At 39.4% G+C, this 27,376-nt stretch overlaps 1 long non-coding RNA gene and 1 pseudogene across 1 annotated transcript in view; one reads left to right on the forward strand and one right to left on the reverse strand.

The window, feature by feature from the left end:
- Positions 1 to 27,376, forward strand: part of LOC145503147 (uncharacterized) — a 43,342-nt gene that overhangs the window by 1,820 nt on the left and 14,146 nt on the right. Inside the window, exon 2 of the long non-coding RNA XR_014051440.1 lies at positions 515 to 2,840. This is a non-coding gene — a long non-coding RNA (uncharacterized LOC145503147). The remainder of the gene's footprint in view (positions 1 to 514; positions 2,841 to 27,376) is intronic.
- On the reverse strand, positions 26,714 to 26,832 carry LOC145461641 (5S ribosomal RNA; annotated as a pseudogene).

A 27,376-nucleotide genomic window follows, 5' to 3' on the forward strand; every position in this document is an offset into this window, starting at 1 on the left:
TGTTTTTAATTTAGCTCAAATGAATTGAAATTATGAAACATTTTTACAGGATAGTGTTCTGTATTCACCTTCATACATTCAATTTGCAATGCATGTTGTTTCTAAGCATGGTTATAATTTTAATACTAAAACGAAATTAAATTATTGAACTTCATCTTTACACCTACCATGTGCAGTGTATTATTAATTGAATTAGTGAATACATCTAAGATCTTGAGTCCTCTTATGGGGCTTTTTTCTTATTTCTCTGCTACAGATAGAGGTTAACATTTTATTTCCATCGTTTCTGTTTAAAATGTAAATAATTAAAATGTCACAATGGTGTAGTACATTAGTTGTGATAAAAAGTTCCATGTTTTCTGTCTTGTTTAGTCGTATAGGTTTAGGCAGTCGTCACAATTTTAATATAAATTAGGTGACATTTCTTTATTAAACAGACGCTGCATTTTGAATTTGTTGCTTTGTAGCCTTTTATCTACAACTTTTTAATGTTTAATTCTCTTTTTTTTGACAGACCTAAGCCTTTTTCTAGATAGAGGTGGAGAATTTGCATTCTTTTGAACAACACTAATATTCTCCAGAATCGGGATAGAGGTATGTAAGGGCATTGTTATCCAGTTGGTGTCGCTTTATTGGCTAATTGTTTATGATTTGCATGCAAGCAAAGTAATTTTTTGTTCCACGGAGGATCAATTCCTATTGTTATGTGATTTTCATCAACAGTTATTCCTTGTCCATTCAGATCGGATTTAGTTTGCAATGTAGTACAGCTATTAATTTTTATTTGCCTTTCAGTTTTTATGTACTGGATCAGTAAACCTTGTGATTTACATGACTCTTCGTCCAATTCAGTTGGAAAACCTCTCGCCGCTACACTCAGGACTGTAAAAATAAAACTCAGTCAGCCATGCATCGACGCATGGCTCTGCATCTCGACCAGGCTGATTTGTTATACCGTTGAAACAGTTGCTGACTCTGAAAATGTTATCTTTATACCAGTTTCTGTGTTTGTTTCTAGTTACCGTTCTATTTTAAAGAAAGCTGTGTTTGTTGCCACAGTTCAAATTATGTTTTATCATGCCATGCTCCAAGTCATGTGCAGACAAATAGACCATTTTACAGTTGTCTGCTCAGTGACCTGGCCTTTGAATGGCAGCAAGGCTGGAGTTGACCTTGTTTTGATACATACCTCACTGCTTTTGCCATGTAAATACACCTAGTTAGCATCAGAACAACTTGTTTTACACAACAAAAGCAGTGAGGTCTGTATCAAAACAAGTTCAACTCTAGCCTCGCTGCCATCCAAAGGCCAGGTCACTGGTCAAACAACTATAAAATGGTCTGTTCAACTTCAAGTGCAAACATCAGGGCTAGTAAAAGGCCGGAATATTCATTTGTTTTTTCCATGCTTCTTGGCATAGACCATCATATTATTTTTGAGATCTTTCTTCAGCAAATAAAGAAAGAACATAATTAGATTCAAAAAACCTCGCAATTATAAGTATTATTTTAATTGATCATTTTTACTATGGTCTCACTCCGTGAAAAAAGTGTTTTATTTTTGGTTCATTCAGGGACGTGAGGGACTATTGTCTTTCTCATGGTACAACTATGTGAACTGGCTCAATTGGGACAAAAGCAACAACTAAAAATGTTATTGAAAACATGCAAAGGATGGGAATCTTTTTCGTAAATGAACCAAAGTTTTAGAAGGCTGTTGACCAGTCTCCCAAAACGTTGTTGTCTTTTAATTGGTTAGTTTAAGCCTTAAGTTTGAGTGGTTATCAACTGTTTTGCTTTGGCCATCAGAGAACAAGGTTTCCAAACAAAATTTTTCAAGCGAAGTTAATAATACATGTATATATTAGTATCACCCAACTAGTGGACTAATGCAAATCCTGCATTTTGATTGGCTACGCTACTAGGGGACTATTAGTAATAGTCATCGAGTAGCGAAATTAGCGCCATCGAGCGCAACGCTTTCTTTCGTTTTATTTCCAAATAAATATTTCTTCAACTTGCATTTGCTAACTTTATTATTACGTTTTCTGTCCGACTAGTTGGGTGATACTAAAACAATTAGACCCTTCGCCCTCAAGGGCCACGGGTCAATAGCCCATTCGGCTTCGCCTCATGGGCTATTGACCCGTAGCCCTTGTGGGCTATGGGTCTAATTGTTAATGATAATTCATAACTTAAGATGGGATTGGTAGAGAATGTACATGTGAGGTGTAGTGAGGTGTAGAGGATTTAATAGTAACTCAGTATAAGTAAATTAAAAGAGACCTTTCTTTTTCTTTAGTTGATTTAAATTTTTTTTGTTAAATTGGAATTGTCTGGATAATGGCCAATTTCCTCTATGCACCTGCAGAGAAACATGGTAGTTGCATTCATCATCTTGGACTGGATATTTGTTTAGATGAATACAACCACGTGCACCATGATTCAGGCTGCTCTCATTGCAGGGAATTCACCATATGAACCTCACTGGTCTGTTTACAAAAAAGATCACTGTCCATTGGTTTCTTTCCAAGTGGCCAGTTTCAAGTATGTGTTGAGTATAACTGGCTTTTAAATATTAATATTGTTTAATTTCAAGTATTTTTTCAGCAGAATAATGTACAAGTAGTTGCTAACTGACCATTTCGTAGGTAACAGTGAGCTTTAAGTAAGCAAATTTTAGGCATGGAAGAAGTTTGCTGATCAAATCTGCAATTTTGATATGTTTATATGCTTCTTTTCACATATGAACAACACGGAAAATACGGAGGAAGAAAAAGACTACTTATGATGAAGAGATGTGTGGAAATAACAAAAGAACAGCTGCAATATTCCCAAAGGTATGTTTATCCCTCATTTCTTGATACAGTTCACGCCAGATTTGTTGTTTTGGTAGATTGATTTTTCGCAACCATAAAAGATCTTCTGTTGTAAGATATTTGTAAGAAAGACAGACAGACAGACAGACCAGCAAAGAGATGTACTGCTCTGTTTGGCTTTAGGCTTTTTGTTTATTTGTGCTCAAGCTGTGCACTTTTAGAAACACCCCAAGTCTTTGTTCTCTAATGAAATTCTACGTGGTGATAAGCCATTGTTCTGCCAGTGAAATTAGTCACTAACTGGCTTTTAAGGTAATTCCCCTGAAATAAAACTGCACATAGATTTTTGTTCAAACTTTGTGCAATGAATATTTATCACATGAGAAATTTAATTATAAAATAAAAAAGGGGGGTGCCCATGCTCGTTAAGGAGCAGTGAGGCATTGAAAATGTCCCATTTTAGTGTTATTTAATGCTTATTACAAGAACGCATTCCAAGTTATTGTAATCTCTTTGTGAGCCCAGACTCGAGAAAACACGCCTCAAACTACTACGAACTTTTTAAGTTCGTTGGTGAGTTATAGCCAATTTTCAACTGACAGAACCCAATATCAAGGCAAATCTGCCATTGCGCAGTAAGGATGCGCAATACAATACTGGGGAATGACCTTAATGGCATCCCTGTGTGACCAAACCTTTGAATAGAATGGAGAGAAATACAAAAGAAAAGGCTGCCATTGAGTCTCCTTTTCTACCTTTGTCACTCATGCATTTCTATGAAAAGTATTATGCAATATGATGATTTGTCCATGGACATTATCAATTTGTGGAAGCAAACAGTTTTCCAAGAGCTTCAGGGAACAGATAATGCCAAGGGCAAATATGTTTGCCTATTTTCAAAGTCAAATGGAGGCTGTTGAGTTAAGTATCCTTCAAATATTTTACGTAACACTCGGACATTTCCCAGTTTTAGTTGGGTATATTCAGTCACATATGATGCATTTAGACCTATCGCATGAGAGCGACAGTATTTTGATGAACTACACACAAGGTTATTTTTCACTATTCTTTTATCAGTTTACTGAGTTGAAAATTCCAAATCTAGGGTAAAAGTAAATAATTATATAATGTGCTTTTGACAGACAAATGAAACAAGTGGAAAGTTGCTTAATTACTTGAACTCTCTATAAAGTCTCTTACATGAGATAACCTTTAGGGTATTTGTCAGTGTAGCAGGGCTGTAATAAAGCATGGAACACAACAGAGTGTTGTAATATGCAATCAATTAATTTTGTGTTGAAAAAATAAAAATATTTTGAATAGCAGAAGGAACAATTATGTGGAGGCATATGGAAATTTTCTTTGAACAGTCCAAAACTGGTCCAAAAGTCTACATCATAACATATTCCCAGGTGGTTACCCAGCCAGGTACTGATGCCACCCAACAGGACTTGACTTCAGTGATCAAAGGAGAACCAGTATTGTACCTTTGGTGTGGTCGAAAATGAAAGAAACAAGTGAAGAGTTGCTTAGTTGCTTGGACTCTCTAAAAAGTCTGTATGTGGAGATGCGGTGGTTGATGGTTAGTGTGCTTGTCTCTGGATTGAGTGGCCTGGGTTTGAGTCCTTAATCTTGAGCAAGACACTTTACTCTCATGTTGCCTCTCTCCACACAGGTATATGAATGGGTACCAGCAAATCTAATGCTGGGGTGTAACCCTGAGATGATTAGGGGACTAGCATCCCATCCAGGGGGAGTGCAAATCAGTTGTTTCATGCTACAGAAACTGGGATAAGCTCCAGCCTGATGGGCTACCCTTCTGGTATTCAGACTTTACCTTACCTTACCTATGAAGTCTGCTATCTGAGAGAGGGTGGTTAAGATGATTTCTGCAAAACATTTAAGCAATAATGGCAAAAATTAAGTTACCAAAAAAACCTCATGGCATGGTAATATTTTGAATACAGTTAAGAAGAACGTATTGAGACTTGAGCTCTTAAACTGACCCCATGAGAGAAAATTGAACTTGAAGTTATCCATATTTCAGTTAACACAGACAATTTGCATTAGTTATTAACACGAAAACACATTCTTTAAGCATTCCTGTCAGGTTTGACATTAACTTTCTCGAGAATGCCTGAGAATTTAATCGTGGGGTCACTTACAGAAATGAACTAAAGTGAGTTATTCGAAATAGTATTCCAAAAGTTATTGTGCTATGATTCAATTTTTATTAAGAGCCACTCCCTGTAAATACCGAGAATGAGATGACAGTCGCGAAATTTTCGATTTCTTTATATTTTGTTCAAATAACCTCTATAGTGAGTTGTTTTCGAAAATACCATTCAAAGGTCCTGAAGCGCTTTAGTTTTTTCGAAATCGAGGAAAGTTTGAAAATCGCCATTTTAGCTGCCTGACGCCGCCGAAAATGGCCGAAAATTGTGCATTTTCTTTTCGCTCGTACAGATCAACGCGATGATATCTATCAATATACTTTGGGTAGCTCGTAGCGCATGTCTTGCTGTTTCTAAAGCATTAATTTGATTAGCAAAAGCTCCAAGTTTAATCATATTTTAGGCCGATAAAAGTACCTTCATCGAAGCTCGTGAGCGAAATGGCTACTTTTAGCGAATTTCAATACCATCAAAAGCCCACTGGTACATTGAATTTGAAATCGAAACTAAAATTTTCTGAAAGCCCATACTCCATATTATGATGTGTGAAAGTCTCTTCCGCGGCCCGAAAAAACTAACCCGTCGAGAGACATAAACGTGTGGTACATTTTTGTAAATTCGTCATTCGCAAAACCAACATGGAACTTGGCCAGCTACCTTCATCAAGAACAAAAATAAGCGAATGGAAACCTTTTTCGTCAATAAGGATACTTGTAATCTGTTTTTTTTCCCTTTTAGATTGACCACATGATTAACTTCTGCAAACATTTGCAGTTAAATGAAACTAGACGCTGCTTTTGGTACATTTGATTGTTATGCAAATTTATTTCGATCACCGGCACGTGCATATCGCCCGAAACTGATTTTCCTTCCGCCTACTGTATGTTTCTTTTTGAAGGTTACAACTGTAGCACACATTATTCGTCCAATATCGGCAGTTTTAACTTTTGTGGAACACCGATGGCCACAGCCGAACTTGTCTTTAAGTAAACATAAACATTTTGAAACGTGAAGTTTGAGTAAACAATCGGTTACAGTTGCATCCATCATGTTTGGCGTAAATATTCGAAGACAACCATTTCATGTAAACAGGTACACTTTACTTTAAAAACAACCGCCTCATCGCAGCATTTCTTGAAATCCTGGTCTGAGACCAGGTAATGCCGATAACAAAGCGCGAGCAGTTGACGAAACTTCATGATCAACTGTCGAAACGTTGTACTTGTGGAATAAGCAAGATGATTCAACCTTTGTATTTCTTACCCGTGTGCTTGCAATTCTTATGGATACAGTTCCCCTGTCTTTTACCACCAGCTTTATAGATGAATCGTTCATTTCCTATCACTTAATATGGCACATACCTCTGAATAAAACACATACTGTGACATCATTTTTCTTGGAGTGTTCCAACAGGCGTCCGCCAATTGCAAAACGTAAACAGCAAGACAGAAAAACCACAAATACTTCTTCGTCAATCGCACTTCGCTGTCCAGATTTCTTTCTTACAAAGTTTCCGGACTTCGCTCTCCTTGTCCCCAAGGTGGCTGTTGTAGAAAGTTTCGTCTTTATTACCGTTAATAAAAAAAACACACCCTTCCTATTGAACTTTAAAATATAGCTATATTGCTCCAGGTTTTTGGTATAGAAATACACCAGGGACATGACTGGGATGGAAAAAGAAGGCTTAGGAGGCACTAGTCTTAAAGTGCACCTAACCCCAAAATTTTTTTTTCGCTAGAACGAATCTACTTATTATTTGAAATAGTTCTGCGAAAAAATTTTTGAATTCCGTTAAATCCTCGATTTTCTGTGCCACGACGAAATCTCGAAAATAGCTCCAAAACACCGCCGTTTTGTTTCACGACCGAGTTTGAGGAGAATGGGTCCGGCGGCTCTTGTGACGTCTACCCAGGAAGGTTGGATATCTCATTTCCTCTCATTTCCTTCAGGATGGTGCAATACACATTCGAAAAGTGCACAGAAACGCCTTCCAGAGGTGCTATCGGCTGTTGCAGCAATATTCCAGATTTAAAGAAAGATATACTGTACAATTTACTGACGATGATCGGCTAATGGGTCAATAAAGACGTAAACGATGGTTGATTTTGTCGAACCGAAACAAGCGAACTGAATCTGTGAGAACCATTGAAGAACTCTCACTGGAATTTGTTCCGCAGACTTTCGAACGCTATTTTCATAAATTTTCTACTTAAAGCTAACCAGCAATTTGTAGAAATACTACCTACAACCTATATCTTCCAATCCCGCAGTATTTATAACATAACCGGCAAAGTTGTGTGATCCGGTCATGATCGAGAAGCGTTATACTGATATGTAAATAGATCGCAACTGTACGCCGCTAACCAACACTTATTTCTCTTTCGATTTAGATGAAAGTCGAAGATTAATCCTCTAGAATTACATGATAACAAAATTGTTAGACTCACAGAGTTTTTCGAAGGTTTGGAAATCAGCAGTGCGACAAAGATCCTGTGCAATAGCGTCGAAAATATGACCGCGTAACATTATCTGCGGACCGCTTAGGGAACACATCCTTTTCGCTTATCCGACGAATTTCACTGCAAACTTTGAGAACAATTTACATTGGTTATTTGGAGTTACGACTTAAAACGTGTGACAATGTGAAATCGGTAATTATATGAAATGTTTCCTTCCGCCTTGCTTCCCGCAGCTTCAAAAATACAGGTCCAAACAATACGATTTTCAATCGATCGAAGCCAATGTTTTGGAGTTCATCAAGTCTCGAAAACTGCAACACGTACGTCGCTCTTATAAACATGGAGCATTCAACTGAAAGTAAAACACAAACTGGATTTAACAGAACCTTGACAAAATACATTCTCGGTAAGGACAAATGTAAACGGGCTATAAACACGCGTGGGAATCTTATGTTTAGTTGACGAAATTACCATCCAAAGCAGTCCTTGAGTTTTCTTTCCTGCTTTTCGTTTGCCTGCTCCTCCACTTCGTATCTAGCTTTCCATTCCTAATATACAAGCAGCTCGTCCGCAAAGACGTCTTCCCCGTCGTCGCTTGAAATATTGTAAATTGCTCTCAAAGCTCTAAGCAGTGAGTTCACAGTTGTCGAACGTGCTCGATCGAAGTTTATTTCGGAGCCTTCCGAATCGAAACTTAACTCTGACTCCAGTGACGAAAAAGAAATGATTCTGAGACAAAACTTGGACGTTTTAGTCCCAAAATACATCGGAACGATTAGTTTTGCGTTCTATTTTCTCGAGCAAATACAGAGAGTTGACTGAGGCGCTATTGTGTTTGGTTCCTGGGTAGACGTCATCAGGTACCGCCGCCCCAGACTCCCTAAAACGCGGTCGTGAAACACTTAATCGCGACTTTGAAAGGGCATAGAAAATTGAGGATTCAAACAAATTCAAAAATTTCTTCGCCCAAATGCTTCAAATAAAGTCTAGATTTGTTTTAGCGAAAAAAAATTTTGGGGTTAGGTGCACTTTAAATGGGTACGTGTTGAGAATTTACGTACATAAGCACTCCTGTTACCGGTTCTTGTTTAAACCTATATGAACTATACAGTCGAACCTCCACTAACGGTCACTTCTCCACAGTGAACTCCTCTCTACAACAGACACATTGTTTTGTCCCGGTGGACAGTCCATACATTCGTTCTTGTTTTTGCCTCTGAAATGCGCAAAATAAGGCTACAATACATAATGCCTAACTATTTTATACCGCCTAATTATTGATGGGAAGTTCGCTAGGTCAATAATTGTGAATTCTCAAGGTAAAATAAAGGAAACTTTTGGTTCTTCTGAGCGTCCGATTTTTGGAAAGCGCCCATATTATTGTCTATATAGTTTAGCAGAAGGCAACAGGGGTGAATATGTATGTAAACTCACACCGCGTATCTAAGATCTGATGCCCTCTAGGCCTGCTTTGTCCTTTTTGTATTCCAGCCCTATCACCGGTGCATTTCTATTCAAAAAGTACGAACGACAAACATGTATTTTAAAGGTAAAGAGGAAAGGTGTTTGCACAACTTTTGTGAACGCGGTAATACTTTCCATTAATCTACGTAGACATGCCGTGATAGCAGGACCCGCGCACGGCTCTGTCAGTTCGTCAAGTTCTGTCCTCTTGCTGAAATAAACAACACTCTCTTCCCCCTACATCCTTCAATTTCGTCCAAAAATGTTTATTTAGGCTGACAGTGCGAACCACGTTACTTGCACGAGCAAACAGTTTCACTCGCCGCCATCTTCACCCACTTTGGACACTTTGCAAGCCGCCGTTTGTCACGCAATCCACATTTGCCGGATGGTCTGACCTGGGACCACCAAACAAAGTCAAGAACTCACTCAACTAACACCATGACAATTATTCGGACTGGCCAACAGAACGGCGAAGTCTTGCAATTTTAAAAGAGAGCGAAGTCTGGAAACATTGTAAGAAAGAAATTTGGACAGCGAAGTGCGATTGACGAAGAAGCCTTTGTGGTTTTTCTGTCTTGCTGTTTACGTTTTGCAATTGGCGGACGCCTGTTGGAACACTCCAAGAAAAATGATGTCACAATATGTGTTTTATTCAGAGGTATGTACCATATTAAGTGATAGGAAATGAACGATTCATCTATAAAGCTGGTGGTAAAAGACAGGGGAACTGTATCCATAAGAATTGCAAGCACACGGGTAAGAAATACAAAGGTTGAATCATCTTGCTTATTCCACAAGTACAACGTTTCGACAGTTGATCATGAAGTTTCGTCAACTGCTCGCGCTTTGTTATCGGCATTACCTGGTCTCAGACCAGGATTTCAAGAAATGCTGCGATGAGGCGGTTGTTTTTAAAGTAAAGTGTACCTGTTTACATGAAATGGTTGTCTTCGAATATTTACGCCAAACATGATGGATGCAACTGTAACCGATTGTTTACTCAAACTTCACGTTTCAAAATGTTTATTTTTACTTAAAGACAAGTTCGGCTGTGGCCATCGGTGTTCCACAAAAGTTAAAACTGCCGATATTGGACGAATAATGTGTGCTACAGTTGTAACCTTCAAAAAGAAACATACAGTAGGCGGAAGGAAAATCAGTTTCGGGCGATATGCACGTACCGGTGATCGAAATAAATTTGTATAACAATCAAATGTACCAAAAGCAGCGTCTAGTTTCATTTAACTGCAAATGTTTGCAGAAGTTAATCATGTGGTCAATCTAAAAGGGAAAAAAAACAGATTACAAGTATCCTTATTGACGAAAAAGGTTTCCATTCGCTTATTTTTGTTCTTGATGAAGGTAGCTGGCCAAGTTCCATGTTGGTTTTGCGAATGACGAATTTACAAAAATGTACCACACGTTTATGTCTCTCGACGGGTTAGTTTTTTCGGGCCGCGGAAGAGACTTTCACACATCATAATATGGAGTATGGGCTTTCAGAAAATTTTAGTTTCGATTTCAAATTCAATGTACCAGTGGGCTTTTGATGGTATTGAAATTAGCTAAAAGTAGCCATTTCGCTCACGAGCTTCGATGAAGGTACTTTTATCGGCCTAAAATATGATTAAACTTGGAGCTTTTGCTAATCAAATTAATGCTTTAGAAACAGCAAGACATGCACTATGAGCTACCCAAAGTATATTGATAGATATCATCGCGTTGATCTGTACGAGCGAAAAGAAAATGCACAATTTTCGGCCATTTTCGGCGGCGTCAGGCAGCTAAAATGGCGATTTTCAAACTTCCCTCGATTTCGAAAAAACTAAAGCGCTTCAGGACCTTTGAATAGTATTTTCGAAAACAACACACTATAGAGGTTATTTGGGCAAAATATAAAGAAATCGAAAATTTCGCGACTGTCATCTCATTCTCGGCATTTACAGGAACGGGCTCTTAAATATTTTTTGCACACATTGCTTGAACTTTAAGTGGAATCGGTCTTGATTCCTGTTGTGATGAAGTTACGACTACGTCTCTATGATCTAATAAAGAGATTCCAAATTTAGCAAAAACTTGAGATTTAAAACAGTGGAATTCTCTAATTGTCAGTAAACAAAGCCACATTAGAGAGATAACCTTCAGAGTCAGTGCCACAGAGCTGTATGCTGCTTTCGAACTGTTTTGTTTGCTCTAAGTGCTCTCTGAGATGATGTACTGCACAACGTTTCTTGTCATCTTTAAAAGCAAGCCGATCTATCGGTGCCAGCTGTTATCCAGGTTTAGTCATGTCTGTTTTCATTTTTCAAGGACAGTCATTTGGCATCTGTCCTCCATGTCTTTAATATAGCTGGTGTCAAACTTATGAATTGTTTGGACTCACTGTCTAGTGGTGGGACACAGTAATATACTATTAGTTAACTTTTATGTAATATCCCTAAGTGTTAACAAACTGGACACATCAAAAGTACTCAAATAATCTAACACAACCTTAACATCCCAAATTTAGCTACATTTGGGAAGGGATGGCTTCAAAAATCCCTTTCTTGCAACGAACAACCAACGGGATGCTCTCCAAATTTCTCTCAATTCTGCTGTACCAGTATTGATAAATGGGCTGAACCTGCTGTATTTATTGCACTGTATCACAATCCTGATTCATATAAGGGAACTAGAAATTCAATACAGTTGTTCACACCAGGTTAAAAAAACATCAGTGTTCTTTTTAATGCAGTACTGATGCCATCTTGTTAGGTAGGTTTGGTATTGCTTTGAAGAACCTGCTCTCCAGGCCCTTAAGTACGTCCTTTGCAGTTGATGAAAAATTATATTGATGTAGTCCCTCCCTGATAAGAGATAGACTAGTAGGTTTAGTTTGGCCCAAAGTGGATGAGTTTCCCTGGAGTGACTTGGTAATTGTAGAAGGTCTTTCCTTGCTTTGAGGTGGAATGGGTCCTTTTTGAGCATTTGAAGAGCTTTTGGATACCATCCTTGTGTTGGCCACTCTGGTAGCTCACAAACTCCCAATGCTTGCTTGTTCTGTATTTTGCTCAACACATCAGCAGGAAGAACACTGAAAGGGGGAAATGCATAAAAATTTAACTCAGACCACTGCATCTTTAGCATTACAGCTTGCGGGTCTGGTCTGTAAGAAACATTCTTTTGGAATTGGAGATTTATGTGAGTGAGGCAAATACTGTGGGCCATGTCAGGTTTGAAACCAAGACTTCTTAAAGCACTTAGAAATGCTTTACTGCCAAGCTTCCATTCTGATTCCCTTTGGTTTCGGCGAGATTCAACATCTGCAAGAAGGGTTTGCTAAGTAAGTAAGTAAGTAAGTAAGTAAGTAAGTAAGTAAGTAAGTAAGTAAGTAAGTAAGTAAGTAAGTAAGTAAGTAAGTAAGTAAGTAAGTAAGTAAGTAAGTAAGTAAGTAAGTAAGTAAGTAAGTAAGTAAGTAAGTAAGTAAGTAAGTAAGTAAGTAAGTAAGTAAGTAAGTAAGTAAGTAAGTAAGTAAGTAAGTAAGTAAGTAAGTAAGTAAGTAAGTAAGTAAGTAAGTAAGTAAGTAAGTAAGTAAGTAAGTAAGTAAGTAAGTAAGTAAGTAAGTAAGTAAGTAAGTAAGTAAGTAAGTAAGTAAGTAAGTAAGTAAGTAAGTAAGTAAGTAAGTAAGTAAGTAAGTAAGTAAGTAAGTAAGTAAGTAAGTAAGTAAGTAAGTAAGTAAGTAAGTAAGTAAGTAAGTAAGTAAGTAAGTAAGTAAGTAAGTAAGTAAGTAAGTAAGTAAGTAAGTAAGTAAGTAAGTAAGTAAGTAAGTAAGTAAGTAAGTAAGTAAGTAAGTAAGTAAGTAAGTAAGTAAGTAAGTAAGTAAGTAAGTAAGTAAGTAAGTAAGTAAGTAAGTAAGTAAGTAAGTAACCTTTATTTAAACACGATAAGTAATTAAGCTTGCAGCTTGTGGGGTCGTGTATAAATAAACAATAAAGAATAATTACAAAATAAGAATTAAAAAAAATTTGCAAAGTAAGATGTAATCTAGTTTACATAAAAATTTGCAGCTAATAATAATTACCTAATTAGTAAATGCTTTCCAGGGATATGAGCTACTCTGAGCCATATGTCCCTACTCACACACCACTCCCAAATTTCTTTTGCTATAGAATTACAAGAGTCTGAATGACTGGTTCCCATATTATTAATAATGTTGACTGCAGTAGTGTTTTCACATGATATTTGGATGTGCATGTGAACTTTGTCTTAAGTGAAGGTCTGTAAAACAGAGTATATGGCCAACATTTCCAGGTAGTTAATGTGGTGCTCCAGAGGATACCCCTTCACATTCTGCTCCCCACCTAAGAGGGAAGCATCTGTGGTAATTTGATGCTCAAATGGCAAGTGTGAAATTGCATTATGTGAACTTTCCACATTGAGAACCCACCACTGCAGTTTACATTTTGCTTTTTGTGATAAGGACATGAGGGAATCAAAATTACCGTATTTCTGTTTTAGAGCCAATTTACACTTTTTCAAATTTCTGTAGGGTAGGGGTTCATGCATCACCCTAGGAAAACTTGAGACAATCTTCCCAAGAACACTTGCTACATGTACTTCCCTAATAGTTGGGAACAGTTCTTACAGTTCAAACAGTTCTTAAATCAACAGCTTTTTCTCCGGTCAGCTGTACTGCTCATTTGTACTGAATTAATGACAAAACCCAGAATGCCAAGCACCTGAGTAGAGAGAAAAGTAGATTTCTTAGAGTGTAACACCAAACCCAGTTTGTCAAATAACACTATCGTGTCAATAACATTTGCCATACACTTGTGGTGTCTTCGTCCTAATACACTAGACAACTCGGTTCATAACAACATGTTTTTATCGTTTGACATCTCGAGACCACATGCTCACTAAAACATATCCCATAATAATAAAATAGTCACAATGAACATATGGGACACTACAATGAAACATACTAGCAAAAGTATGGCTTGGTGACATAACAACACAAGTTCACGAGGCTTGCTCAACACAACAATTTTATTCTGTAAGCATCTTGGGTAATACAACAGCTTAACACAACTTCCGGTTACGAATATATTGCACTACTTTCCCCCAGATTTTCAGGATGCACTTATACCCAAGACATAGTGATAACTTACAGTTACAGGTTAAGTTTAACAGCTGGTTTCTAATCCTTTGAGATCTTCGCAAAACTGTAGGTGGACTACTTACAACTAAAGGAGATACAACAGTATCCTCGTTTTCAGGCAGATCTACACGTGGTTCAGAAGTACTATCGAGAGGATTCACATTATCATCATGTATTTTCTGACCACTTGATTCAGGCACCACGACATCTGGCTCACTGACATCATCTGGTACATTATCATGTGCTCTTATCATGTGATCAGTGTGCACATATCTGATTTTGTGTCCTGTCCTAACTACATAGGTTCTGGGCCCGCAAACTTTAATTATAGTGCCTGGAATCCCCTTATCAGTCTTAGAATTAGCCCTTGAGTTTCGTACCCGCACCCTGTCATTTCTTACAAAGGATCTTTCCCTCTTACATTTCAAATCCTTATACATTTTCTGTTTCTCTTGCTTATTCTCTACAACTTGTGCAAGATTAGGCTTAATCAGACTTAATCTTAAAAATTGGTAAAAAGGAATTAAATGGTTGTCACTGGCTAAAAATATGGTTATCGGACGTTTCGGCCACTACTGTTGCCTTCTTCAGCAAAAGATGGAAAATGCAAATGTTAAACGGCGTCCTGCTAAAATATGTAAAAGATGTGTGATAAAACTAAATGAGCAATAGTCTCTAGAGTATTCTTAATGAGTGTAAAAATTCTTAATGCCATTGTACACGTTCGGTAGCGCTGTGTGTTCGTTTATAGCGTTCCTGTCTCGCACGGAATGCCAAGCTTCAAGAATTAGTCTTTGTTTCCATACTGATGATCTGTCGACAATTTCAACGTTCTCCAAATCTATTTGGTGACCGTTGAGCATATGGTGTTTGGCCAATAAAGAGTTTTTGTCCAATGTTGCTATAGCCTTTGCGTGTTCTTTCATACGTGTTTTTAACGCGCGTGATGACTGACCAACATAAACACAGTCACAATCTTTACATTTGATCTTGTAAACAATGCCTCTGGAAGCCTCTTTCTCGATCTTGTCTTTAGGTTTTTTGAGTATGTTCGAGATGGTACGAATAGGTTTATGGGCGACCTTGATATTGAAACCTCGAAGAACGTTTGCGACTCTTTCGGAAAAACCTTTGGCGTAGGGGAGGATGACAAAACCACGATGGTCGGTATCATTCGTTTCTTGTTGTCTCCTCCGTTGGCGGCCATTGTGAATGAAATTTTCAGGGTAGTTATTAGTGGCAAGGGCTTTCGTTACTCGTTTAGTTTCCTGTGAAACTTCCTCCTCCGTGGAAGGAATGTTCCTTGCGCGATCCATGAGAGTGCGCATGACCGAGTGTTTATGCTGAGGATGGTGGTGTGATTCTAAATCAAGGTAACGGTCGGTGTTAGTAGCTTTCCTGTAAACAGACACAGCGATCGAGCCATCTTCTTGTCTGGTTGTTTTTGTGTCGAGAAAGGCAATGGAACCTTCTGATTCTATCTCGATTGTAAATTTGATGTGAGGGTTGATGGAATTGAGATGTGAGTGGAATTCATCTACGTGCTCTCTTTTAACACATACGTGGCTGTCATCTACGTATCTAAACCACCATTTAGGAGGGTTAGGGGTCGATGAGAGAGCCTTTTCTTCGACATGTTCCATGACGAGATTGGCCAAGATGGCGCTGACTGGGGATCCCATCCCTAGTTTTATCGCACATCTTTTACATATTCTAGCAGGACGCCGTTTAACATTTGCATTTTCCATCTTTTGCTGAAGAAGGCAACAGCAGTGACCGAAACGTCCGATAACCATATTTTCAGCCAGTGACAACCATTTAATTCCTTTTTACCAATTTTTAACATGCCTGGCTACACACCGAACATTTTTAGACTTAATCTTGTTCTTAGGCAACGCTTCACCATCAACTCAGCGGGGGTCACACCAGTTGTACTGTGAGGGGCTGTGCAATACCGAAATAGAAAATTAGCAAGTCTGTGTTTCATAGAGATGCCCTTTTTACCCTCAAGCACTTGTTTAACTAAAGCATCCTTAACAACTCTCACAGACCTCTCTGCTGCCCCATTAGATTGAGGGTGATAGGGTGGAACCAACGTGTGCTTGATGCCGTTTTTGCGCATGAATTCGGCAAATTCTTTGGACGTAAACTGAGGTCCATTGTCAGACACCACCTCTTCAGGTAAACCACGAGTGGCAAAAATTAAACGGAGCTCATCAGTAGTCCGTTCAGTAGTTGTAGAGCTCATATGTTTCACTTCAATCCACTTTGAGTGGCTATCGATTACTACAAGGAAGTAATCATTACCCTTCTGACAGAAATCAATATGGATCCGTTGAAATGGTCTAGTTGGCCACTTCCATGGGATCAGGGGTGCACTGTGTGGGGCATTTCTAACATTTTGGCATACTGTACATACTCTCACTGTTTCCTCAATTTCCTGATCCAGTTTTGGCCACCACATGCATGTAGGAGCAATTGCTTTCATACCACATATACCAGGGTGTTCCCAATGCAACTGCCCCAGCATTTTGGCTCTAAAGACTGGTGGAATAATCACCCCAAAAGCCCCAAAGGACATAATCCTGTTCACAGGACAGCTCATTTCTTCTATTATGATAGGGTTTGAGGGTCTCATCAGGACACCCTTCTGGCCAACCTGACATCACAAATTGATGTACCTTACCAAGTACAGGATCTACAAGGGTTGCCTTTCCTATATCTTCTGCAGTGATTGGAAAATCATCATCAATTACACTCACACTGTAGACCACACCCTCACTTCCCACTGTGGAGTCCTCATGTGGTAGCCTTGAGAGAGCATCACAGTTGGCATGGTCTTCAGATCTTTTGTATTCAATCTCATAGTCGCACGCCGAAAGTACTAGAGCCCACCTCTGCATTCGAGCTGCTGCTAGTGTGGGGATAGCGGATTTTGGATTGAAAATTGCCAACAATGGTTTGTGATCAGTGATCAGGGTAAATTTACGCCCATACAAAAACTGGTGAAATTTTTTTTACACCAAAAACAATGAAGTGAAGTGAAGTGAAAGACTTTATTTAATGAGGGTGACCCGTGACAGTAACTTAAGTTACTGATAAACTTGGGGCCCTCAGCTTAAAATAATTAGAATGCTAAAAATATATTACAATAAAATGCTAAAATACGATATTATTTACAATAAAATACTTAATTAAGTTACTATTAAAAATGGTTACAAATAATAAACTGGACTTACAATTTCAAACATACTACGAATAATAAGAGTTAAAAAATTCCATTAGTTTTCTGAGAGTTAAGAATAGTATTACATAATTTAGCCTTAAACGATTTAACGGACTTCTCTGTTTTTAAAGACCGGGGTAAACTGTTCCAATCTTTAATAGTTCTGACGGCGAAAGTGCGTCCTCCCTCCGAGGCGTTTCTGTGAGAGGGGCATAATAAATTTAAATTAATAAAATTGATAATGCTTCAAGCTCAATTTGTGCATAGTTCCTTTCACTTGAACTCAGTGTCCGAGAGGCATAGGCTATTGGCCTCTCCTGGCCATCATCCATCACATGGCTTATAACTGCTCCAATTCCATAGCTGGACGCATCACAAGCAAGTCTCAGTTCACGGTCCCCATCATAATGCACCAACAGTGCATCACTGGTGAGACCTTGTTTACAAGCTTCGTATGCTTGCTGACACTCTTTTGTCCATGTCCACTGGACAGCCTTTTTGAGGAGCTCATGTGATGGTGCTAGTGTGGTTGCTAAACCTGGTAGAAATGGGTGATAGTACTGGACCATGCCCAAAAAAGATCTCAACTCACTGACGTTTTGTGGTACTGGCGCCCTTTTTACAGCATCCACTTTTTCCTCAACTGGATGCAAACCTTCAGCATCTATCTTCAAACCTAAATAGACAACTTCCCTCTTCAGAAATTCACACTTTGCCATCTTCAAATGCAGGTTATATTTATGCAACCTCTCCAATACCTCAGCCAGGATTTTGATATTCTCCTGCCAACTGACACCACCAATAAGAATGTCATTCTGCTTACACACACATTTTTCTACTCCTTGCAAAATCATATCCATTTTAGCTTGGAATATTTTAGGTGCTGATTTAACCCCATATGGTAATTTGGTGTAGGAATAGAGTCCCTTGCGTGTGCTAATTGTCGGGTACTCACGACTTGCTTTATCAACACTTAGCTGAGCATATGCATGTGACAAATCAAGTTTGCTGAAAAATTTTGATCCCGAGAGGGCAGCATACAAGTCCTGTTGGGTGGGAAGGGGATACTGTTCATCTTCAACAGCTGAGTTGATTGTTACTTTGTAGTCCCCACAAATTCTAACCGATTTGTCAGCCTTTGGCACAACTACTATTGGGCTTGCCCAGTCTGATCTGTCAGTTTTAACGATTACCCCATTTTTCTCTAATTTATCCAACTCCTTTTCAACTTCATCTTTTAGTGCATATGGAACCCTACGTGGCTTAATAAATATGGGCTTTGCACCATCTTTCATGGTGATGTGTGCTTCCAACCCTTTCATGCCCTCATAGCTATCTTTGAACATTTCACTGTGTTTAACTAGTAATCCATCAAGTTGACTTTTGGCACTTTCCAACTCGGATCTTGTTAAACTAAATATTTCACCCCACTCAAGCCTTATATGGTTTAACCAATTTCTTCCCAGCAAAGTAGGCTTCTTCTCATAATCAGCTACAATAATTGGCAATGTATATTCATGGCCCTTGTACACTACATCACACAGCATTTCACCACACACTGTAAGGGTTTCACCCGTATAGGTTTTCAATTCAACTTTTGACGGACGAAGTGCAAAATTACTGAATTTCTGAGAATGTGTGCTCTTACTCATTATTGAGTAATCAGCTGCAGTGTCTACTTCCATTGCACATGGTGAACCATTTATGGTCATTTCTACAGTATAACTTTTGTTGGTAGGATTATCTGTACCAACTGCATACATGGAATAAATACCTAACTCATCATTATCATCACAACCTTCTGTGTTTGATTCTAAGGCACTATGAACAGTACCTTTAGCTCCTGGTTGTTTTGTTTTCATGCTAGACTCAACATCTTTACTGCAACAAACTGATGCAAGGTGACCTACTTTGCTACATTTGTAGCATTTTGCTGACTTAAATTTACACCTAGGTGTAGCGTGCTTACCACCACACTGGTAACATGAGGGTTCCTTAGTGTTTACAGTTTCCAGTTTATTTACTATGCCTTGGCTGTCATCACTTGCACTGACAGGACAGAATTCTTGGGTGTTCTTCTCTGCCATCTCCATTGACTTTGCAATCTGGCACGCTTTCTCAAAAGAAAGATCCTCGGTGTTCAATAGTTTATTCTGTATTTTGGGATTGTTCAATCCACACACAAAACGGTCTCTCAGAGCTCGGTTGAGAAACTCTCCATAGTTACAATGAATCGATAACTTCTCAAAGGCCACTATAAAGTCACTGATGGATTCGTCTTGTTTTTGATAGCGAGTTCCAAAATGAAAACTCTCTGCTATCTCTAATGGCGCTGGATTGTAATGTTTCTCCAATGCTTTGACAATATCCGCAAAAGGAGTGTCTTTTGGTTTCACTGGTGCCAGCAGATTGCTCAGAGTAGAATATGCTTCGGGTCCAATCTCAGTCAGAAAGATAGCACATTTTCTATTTTCAACTGCGAGATTGGCTTCCTCTTTACCCTCGCCTGTTTCTTCTATGATATTATTTGCCATGAAGAACATTTCCATTCTTTCCACATAGGAACGAAAAGTCTCTCGCTCAGGGCTGAACTCGCCGACACGACCAGACAATCCAATTCCCGCCATTTTGATAGCACGTGCTCAAACTTTGATCAAGTTGCCTCGGTCGAAAACAAACCTTTTTCCTCACACAGAGAAAATCAAAACTTCACTGAATTTCTCATGCGTCTTCGTGCATGTAGAGTATCCCATTCTCGTCGCCAAAATGAAACATACTAGCAAAAGTATGGCTTAGTGACATAACACAAGTTCACGAGGTTTGCTCAACACAACAACTCTATTCTCTAAGCATCTTGAGTAATACAACAGCTTAACACAACTTCCAGTTACAAATATATTACATACAACACTGTTCAGAATTCTGACTTGTAAATAAAGGTCATCAAGGTGTGCTGTCTGTGTAAGGTAGCTGGAGGGGGTTTATGTAGTTTAGTGGACTGTCTTAGTGTACACAATCAACTATTGGGTATAAAGATGTGAATTCATAGAGGTCTTCATCCCATTTAAAGCTTAAAATTTTTGATCGTCAGTTCTAATGGGGATTGAATAATAGGCATTCTTCAATTCCGTTGAGTCCATGAAACAGTTTTTTGTTACAAGGTTTGTGACTGTGTGAAGAGAACCCATTTTAAAATGATGGTGGGTCACCAATTCGTTAAGTGATTTTAGATTGAGTATGAATCTATGAGATCCTTCCTTTTTAGGGCGCAGAGATATGCTAGACACAATTTGACCCGGTGTATAATTCACTGTCATAAATACACCTTTCTGGAGCATGGAGTTCTTGTTGAACAAGGACAGATTCCCTCCTTGAAAAAATTTGGAGAGGTAGTCTGTGCTGGATAGGGGTGATAATACAATCAATACCCACACCCAAAACATCAGACAAGGTTATACTCTATCGCTAATGAGTTCTCTCCATGCTGCAAATTTAACAGCAACCTGTCGTGCCTGAAAACTGTGGCATGAATTGAGCTTTTTATTTGAAGTACTTGATCCATTATTTCTTGTCTGCGCTCTGCGGTTGTTTCCTTTTGAAGGGTCTATTGTGTCCCTTGTATAAAAAAATCCCTCTTGGGACTTTTAGCATAATGGGCAGAATGGCTAGAAGAATGTTGGCTCCCTTTGTAGGTGGACTGGCGGTAGGAGTGCCCCACAGAGTGGTTAATTTGCTGGCTTCCCTGGCTTCTTACAGGTTTTTGGCAAATCATTCCCAAAAGATACTGGCTGCTTAAAGGCACTCCTGCAGAGCATAAGGTTTTATTTGTTCCCTGCAAATTTAGGATGGTTGATTATTCAGGTGTCCAAGTATGGCTATAGAATCAACTGACCAAGTGATGGCCTTGGAATTATTGGTTAAACTGGAGGGGTTTACGACCAGCATGTTAGTTGGTTGCAGTGTTGCAGTCGCAACTATAGATATGATTTGCTGCAGGGTAGATAGCCGCAGATCAGTCCTCCTTTGTTTAGAATTGAGTTGGCAATTGCACCCTTAATATCGCCTCAATTTTTCCAGTCTTTTTTACCTATTAATCATGCTTTTTATTTTGTCCGAGGACAGTTTTTAATCTCATCGTTTGACTGGTGTGTCGGCCAGTTCCTGTTTAATTTTCTCGCTGGTGGCATCATCGTCATTCAAGCCATTGGCGATATCTTGGAGAGGCTTTGTCTCTGCGGTTGAGTTTTCCCACCCTTTTTTGGCCGTTGGCCTGAGAATGCCCGGTGAGCATTTTGACATCGTCTTCATCGTCAAAGGAATTGCTTCCATGGAGACTGATATTGTCATCAGATGGAATTCCATCGCACTTCTGTTTTCTTTGTATTAGAGTTGTATTAGAGTCAGAGTCAGGTGACCCCGGTTCGTCAACAGCAGAACTTGATCTATTCTTGCCTGGTGGGCTGTCGCTTTATGGAAGCGATTTGTCACATAGTCTTGCTAAAATAGTGGCCATTTGGCTCATGGTTTTGTCCACTTTTGACAAGTTTTGAAAAAGACCTTTGTTTTCATCCACAACTGTGGGTGGAATAGCAGGGGCTCCGACCTCATGACCTTCTTGTTGAGGACTTTCCTTGTTCATATTCTTGGAGAGAATTGCCCAAAACTGCCAGGAAAAATTTTCAGTAATAGAAAAATGACGCCTACCCTCCTTCCCGGAATAAAATTGAGTAAGATAAAAGTAGGATAACAAGGACTTTCGTTAATTTGAAGAGAGAAACACTCGCTTAAGCTTACTTTCCAGCAAATGCTAAGCGCTGACCAGCACCACGGATGTGCATCTCATGTGACTATGTAGTGACGTAGACTGATGAAAAGATAGAATTTGTGGTGGCACGCATCATGGTGTATGAATTCTATTGGTTAAAAAGAAATTGCTATCAACCAAGACTGCACATTTACTTTACGATGACAATGGCCCTTTAATTACTCAGACTCCCCATAAAGTCTGTTTGTGGAGGTGCCTTGGCCTCATGGTTAGTGCACTTGTCTCTGCTCCGAGTGGTCCTGGTTTGAGTCTGGGGACATTGTCGTGTGTTCTTTCTTCTCACAGTACCTCTCTCCATCCAGGTGTATAAATGGGTACTTGGAAATTTTAATTTAGGGGGAGGTGGCTGCGATGGGCTAGCATCCCGTGCAGTGGGAGTAGAATTTAGCCCTAGTCACGTCATGCTACAGAAACCAAGATGTGCTCTGGCCTGATGTGCCACTTTGCTTGTGATCAGACTTCTTTCAGACTATCGTTTATTTGCGTATTGATACTGCCCAACAGGACTTGACTTTGGTGACTGGAGAAGAGCCGGTACTCTTCCTTTGGTGTGGTTATAAATGAATGAAGTAAGTGGAAAGTTGTCTAATTACTTGGACTCTCCATGAACTCTGTTAGAAGAAGGCGTTTTAAAAATTCCTGAAGGAAGAGATTCCAAGCCTAAATAAACCTTAAAATGAAAATGGGGGGATTCCCTGATGTTAGACATCAAAGCCACATTCAAGAGATAACCTTTACTTTATTGGTCAGTGCAGCAGGGCTGAACTCGAACATAGAAAACAAGAGTGTTGAATATCCCAGCAATTGGGTGAAAAAATATAAAAAAATAGGAGAGGGAACAATTATGTGGAGGCCTATGGAAATATTCTCTGAAAAGTAAAAAAAATTGTCCAAGAGTCTACAACACAGCGTATTTCTACACGTAGGTGGTTACCCAGCTGCCAGGTACTGACGCCGCCCAACAAGACTTGACTTCAATGATCGAATATGAACCACTACTTTCCCTGTGCCGTGGTCGTAGGCGAAAGAAACAAGTGGAACGTTGCTTAATTACTTGGGCTCTATAGAGTCTGTCTAATTCCAGTTGGTATGGGGTTGCAATGAAATGTCGTGCACCCAATGAAGAGATTCCAAACCTTACCTAAACTTAAGAACAAAAAATACAACCTCCAGAGCATTAGTCAGTATGGTGGAGCGAACAGAAACAGAAGCGGTATCACTATGCACCATCAATTATTAGAAAAAATTAAAAAAAAAAAACATGTTGAATAGCAAAGGGGAATAGAAATCTCTTCTTAAAAGTCAAAAAGTGGTCCAAAAGTCTACAACACAGCGTATTCCCAGCCAGGTACTGACGCGCCCACTGCAGTGATCGGATAAGAACATTCAAGTATGGCATGCTCTAAAGTGTCAATAACACCATATAGGTGACAGTTCAGGGTTGTATACAGGCCGATCCTGTTGAGAGATGAGGCTGTGGGTAGAACTGGGTGAACAATCTTTCAGTTGACATCTCTGTGTTTATGGGTAATCAGTGGTGGATGTAGTAGAGTTATCCTTTGCCTTTGTAGCTTACTTTTCTGTGATGCCAAACAGGAATGAACCGGAGTCTGTGTCATGCTATCTTTTTAAGCCCTGAACTTATTCATAGTAAATATCCATTTCTTCTGGATGAGAATCTGGTTTCTCATTTCCCATGTGATTGTTATTCGGGTAAATATCTTCATGTGTGTTTTCAACATTTCCTTCAGGTGCCTCTGGCTGTGCATCAGTTGATTCTGATTGTGCATCATTCGCTTCTGGTTGTGAGTCAGGTGCTTCATCATCATCCTCTTTTTGCTGATCACAGGTGTAGGACATAATATGTCCTAACAGCTTACATGTACATATTCTGCCACAAATCTTTGGGAAGCATTTTCTATTGCGCCCAAGCTGGCTGCATTCAGTTCAGATGGGCTATTGGGTATTATGAATTATGTGGTTCCAGTCCCCACCAATACGCATGGAATATGGTATGGACTGTTCACCCAATATCGTCTTGACTAAATGGTCGTTAGTTGCCATTTTCCATTCCAGCCAGTTCATGGTCAACCTTGTATTTTAAGCGAATTACACTTTTGAGCTCGCTGTATTTGCTTAGCGCAGGCTCCACCTCTCCATCGTCCACATATTAAGGGTGGCCCATTATGTTCACATTAATTTAAGAACTTCCCATGTGGCGGTGAGCACCCAATATGAAATTCCTCAACATTTAAACCGTTGTTGACAAGTAGTGAGGCATCAACTTTTGTCTCCAGCTCCAAAAGATACACGTCATCTACTAAATCTTGAAATACTATGAAGGAGTGGTAAATTTCTTTTTGAATTCCAGCCTTCGAAATTCCAACACCAGCTCGCCGAGGCATGCGAAACGTCGCGCTTTGCTTCTTTTAGTCTGCCATATAGGCGTTCCAGAAGATGAAGTCTGCAAAACTTCTAACACTATCGATCACATAGATTTGTCCACAAACGAATACGACAGAGAGCAAGGGTTTTAGCAGAGAATATAATTATAGTATTATGAGATCTCAATGGCCTAAAGTAGGCAACAATTCCACAGATATTACAGAAACAAGTGGAAAGCAGTTGCTCAATTACTTGTACTCTCTATTAAGTTTGTTGGAAGGAAGGCCTTTCATTCCTGTTCTGATGAAGTTGTAACTACTGTACATTTCCATGACCTAACAAAGAGATTCCAAACCCAACTAAAATTTCAGATCAAAAAAGTGGAATTTTGTAATGGTCAGTCATTAAAGCCACATTCAAGAGATTATTGTTAGAGTACTAGTTAGCAGGGCTGTAATTAAACAAGGAAAAGAACAGTGTTGCTGTATGGAATTAATTTGCAAAAAAAATGAAAACATTTTGAATAGCAGAGGAAATAATAATTGTGTGGAGGCCCATGGAAATCTTCTTTAAAGAGTCAAAATTGGTCCAAAAGTCTACAAAACGGCGTATTCCCAGATGGTCACCCAGCCAGGTACTGACGCCACCCAACAGGACTTGACTTCGATGACGTGAAGTTTCAGTGATTTCATTTACTTGATTATTATTCGTACGAGTATCCTTCTCTAAGTCTTCTTCACACTCACTTGGCACCCCTCTCTGTGCATCTTGCTGTACAACAGCCGCGGCGCCATCTCGTTCTGCGCTGGGCTCGGCTTGATCATTCTCTTCCCTCTGATCACAATTATATGACATATGTCCTGGCTGCTTACACACTCTGCAGCGAATCATCTGGCACTTTTTCCTAGTATGCCCAGGTTCCTTGCATTCCAGACACACGGGTTGCTGATTATTGTGAATGATCCTGCACCAATCACCTCCAATAAGCATAGAATACAGCAAAGATGGTTTGTCTAACACCATTTTAACAAGGCGATTGCCGTTTTCCATACCGGCCAAATCGTGGTCGGCTTTATATTTGAGACGGATCACGTCGCTTTTCAGTACACCATACTCCGTTAAGGCCAATTTTACCTCGTCGTCGTCTACGTAAGAGCGAAGACCCAAAATACTAACGTTCAAAAACTTCCCATGAGGAGGAGAGCAATCAAAGTGAAACTCGTCGACGTCAAAACCGTTGCTAACAAGAAGCTCTGCGTCAGCTTTCGTTTCAAGCTCCAACAGGTATACATTGTCTCCAGACGGATCACGTCGCTTTTCAATACTCCATACTCCATGAGAGCCAGTTTAACTTCGTCGTCTTGTACATAAGAGCGAAGACCCAAGATACTGACATTCAAAAACTTTCCATGTGGAGGAAAATAATCAATATGGAACTCGTCGACCTCGAACCCGTTGCTTACAAGAAGCTCTGCATCAGCTTTGGTTTCCAGCGCCAACAAATATAAATTATCTCCAAGGCCTTGAAAGACGTTTGTCGTGTCGTTGATTTCCTTGTCAATCCCAGCTTTTAGATCTCCGAGACCATTTCGGACAGGTGAACGGAAGGTGACACTCTTTTCTCTACGGTCCACCATATTGGTGTCCCTAAGGTGAGATACACAAAGCTTCCAAAATGAAAGAATGCGTAGCTTTTTTAACAAAATAAAACAGCCAACTATTCAAACAACTTCTTAGCAAACAACTCACCATGTTTTCAGACTACGATGGTCTAAAAAAGGCAAAGATTTCACAGACGACAAGGACGACAACCAGTTTGTTCTGTGTGGTGTGGTTGTAGATGAAAGAAACAAGTGAAAAGTTGCTCAATTGCTTGGACACTTTATTTAGTCTCTTAGAAGGGAGGCGTTTAATGGCTGTTGTGATGAAATTGTAATTACATCTCGGCTACCTTCCTAACCAAGAGATTCCAAACCTAGCTAAAATTTCGTATCACAAAGGGGGAATTCTCTTACGGTCAGTCATCAAAGACACATTCAAGAGATAACCTTTACTGTAGTGGTTCAGTGTTGCAGCGTTGTAATCAAACAAGAAAATGTTCTAATATGCTGTCAACTTGCTGGAAAAATAATAAAAAAAACATTTTGAAAACAGAGGGATCAATGATGTGGAGGCGTATGGAAATCTTCTCTGAAGAGTCCAGTCCAAAAATGGCTCCAAAAGTCTACAACATGGCTTATTCCCAGGTGGTCACCCAGCCAGGTACTGACACCGCCCAACAGGACTTGACTTCGGTGATCGCACGAGAACCGGTACGTTCCCTGTGGTGTGGTCGTAGACGAAAGAAACAAGTCAAAAGTTGCTCAATTGCTTGGACTCTCTTTTAAGTCCCTTAGAAGGAAGGCGTTTAATTGCTGTTGCGATGAAATTGCAATTACATCTCGGCTACCTAACCAAGAAATTCCAAAGCAAGCTAAAACTTCAAATCACAAAAGGGCAATTCTCCAATGGTCAGTCATCAAAGCCCCATTCAAGAGATTACCTCTAGTGTGGTACTCAGTGTTGCAGCGCTATAACCAAACAAGAAATAGACCTTTTTCGCCGCTGACGTCATGAAGCTGTCACGTGGTCTCTATTGGGTAAACAAGCCCGTGAAGTGCAGCACGTGGGTTTTATTTTTGGGAGCCATGGTTCATTACTGCTGTGTTTACGGTTGTAAAAATAACTCAACTGATAAGGATTTCTCATTTCACGACTTCCCGAAGGATAAAAAGCTCGTATTATGGTAAGAAATATTGCTACAATCAACGGAAATGTTTCGGTGAGTCGAACGATACCACAGTTCGTTTACAGCGTTCGCTCAGCTAGCAGCATAATGAAGCTT

Source organism: Orbicella franksi, chromosome 11 (genome assembly GCF_964199315.1).
Source record: "Orbicella franksi chromosome 11, jaOrbFran1.1, whole genome shotgun sequence".
NCBI lineage: Eukaryota > Metazoa > Cnidaria > Anthozoa > Scleractinia > Merulinidae > Orbicella > Orbicella franksi.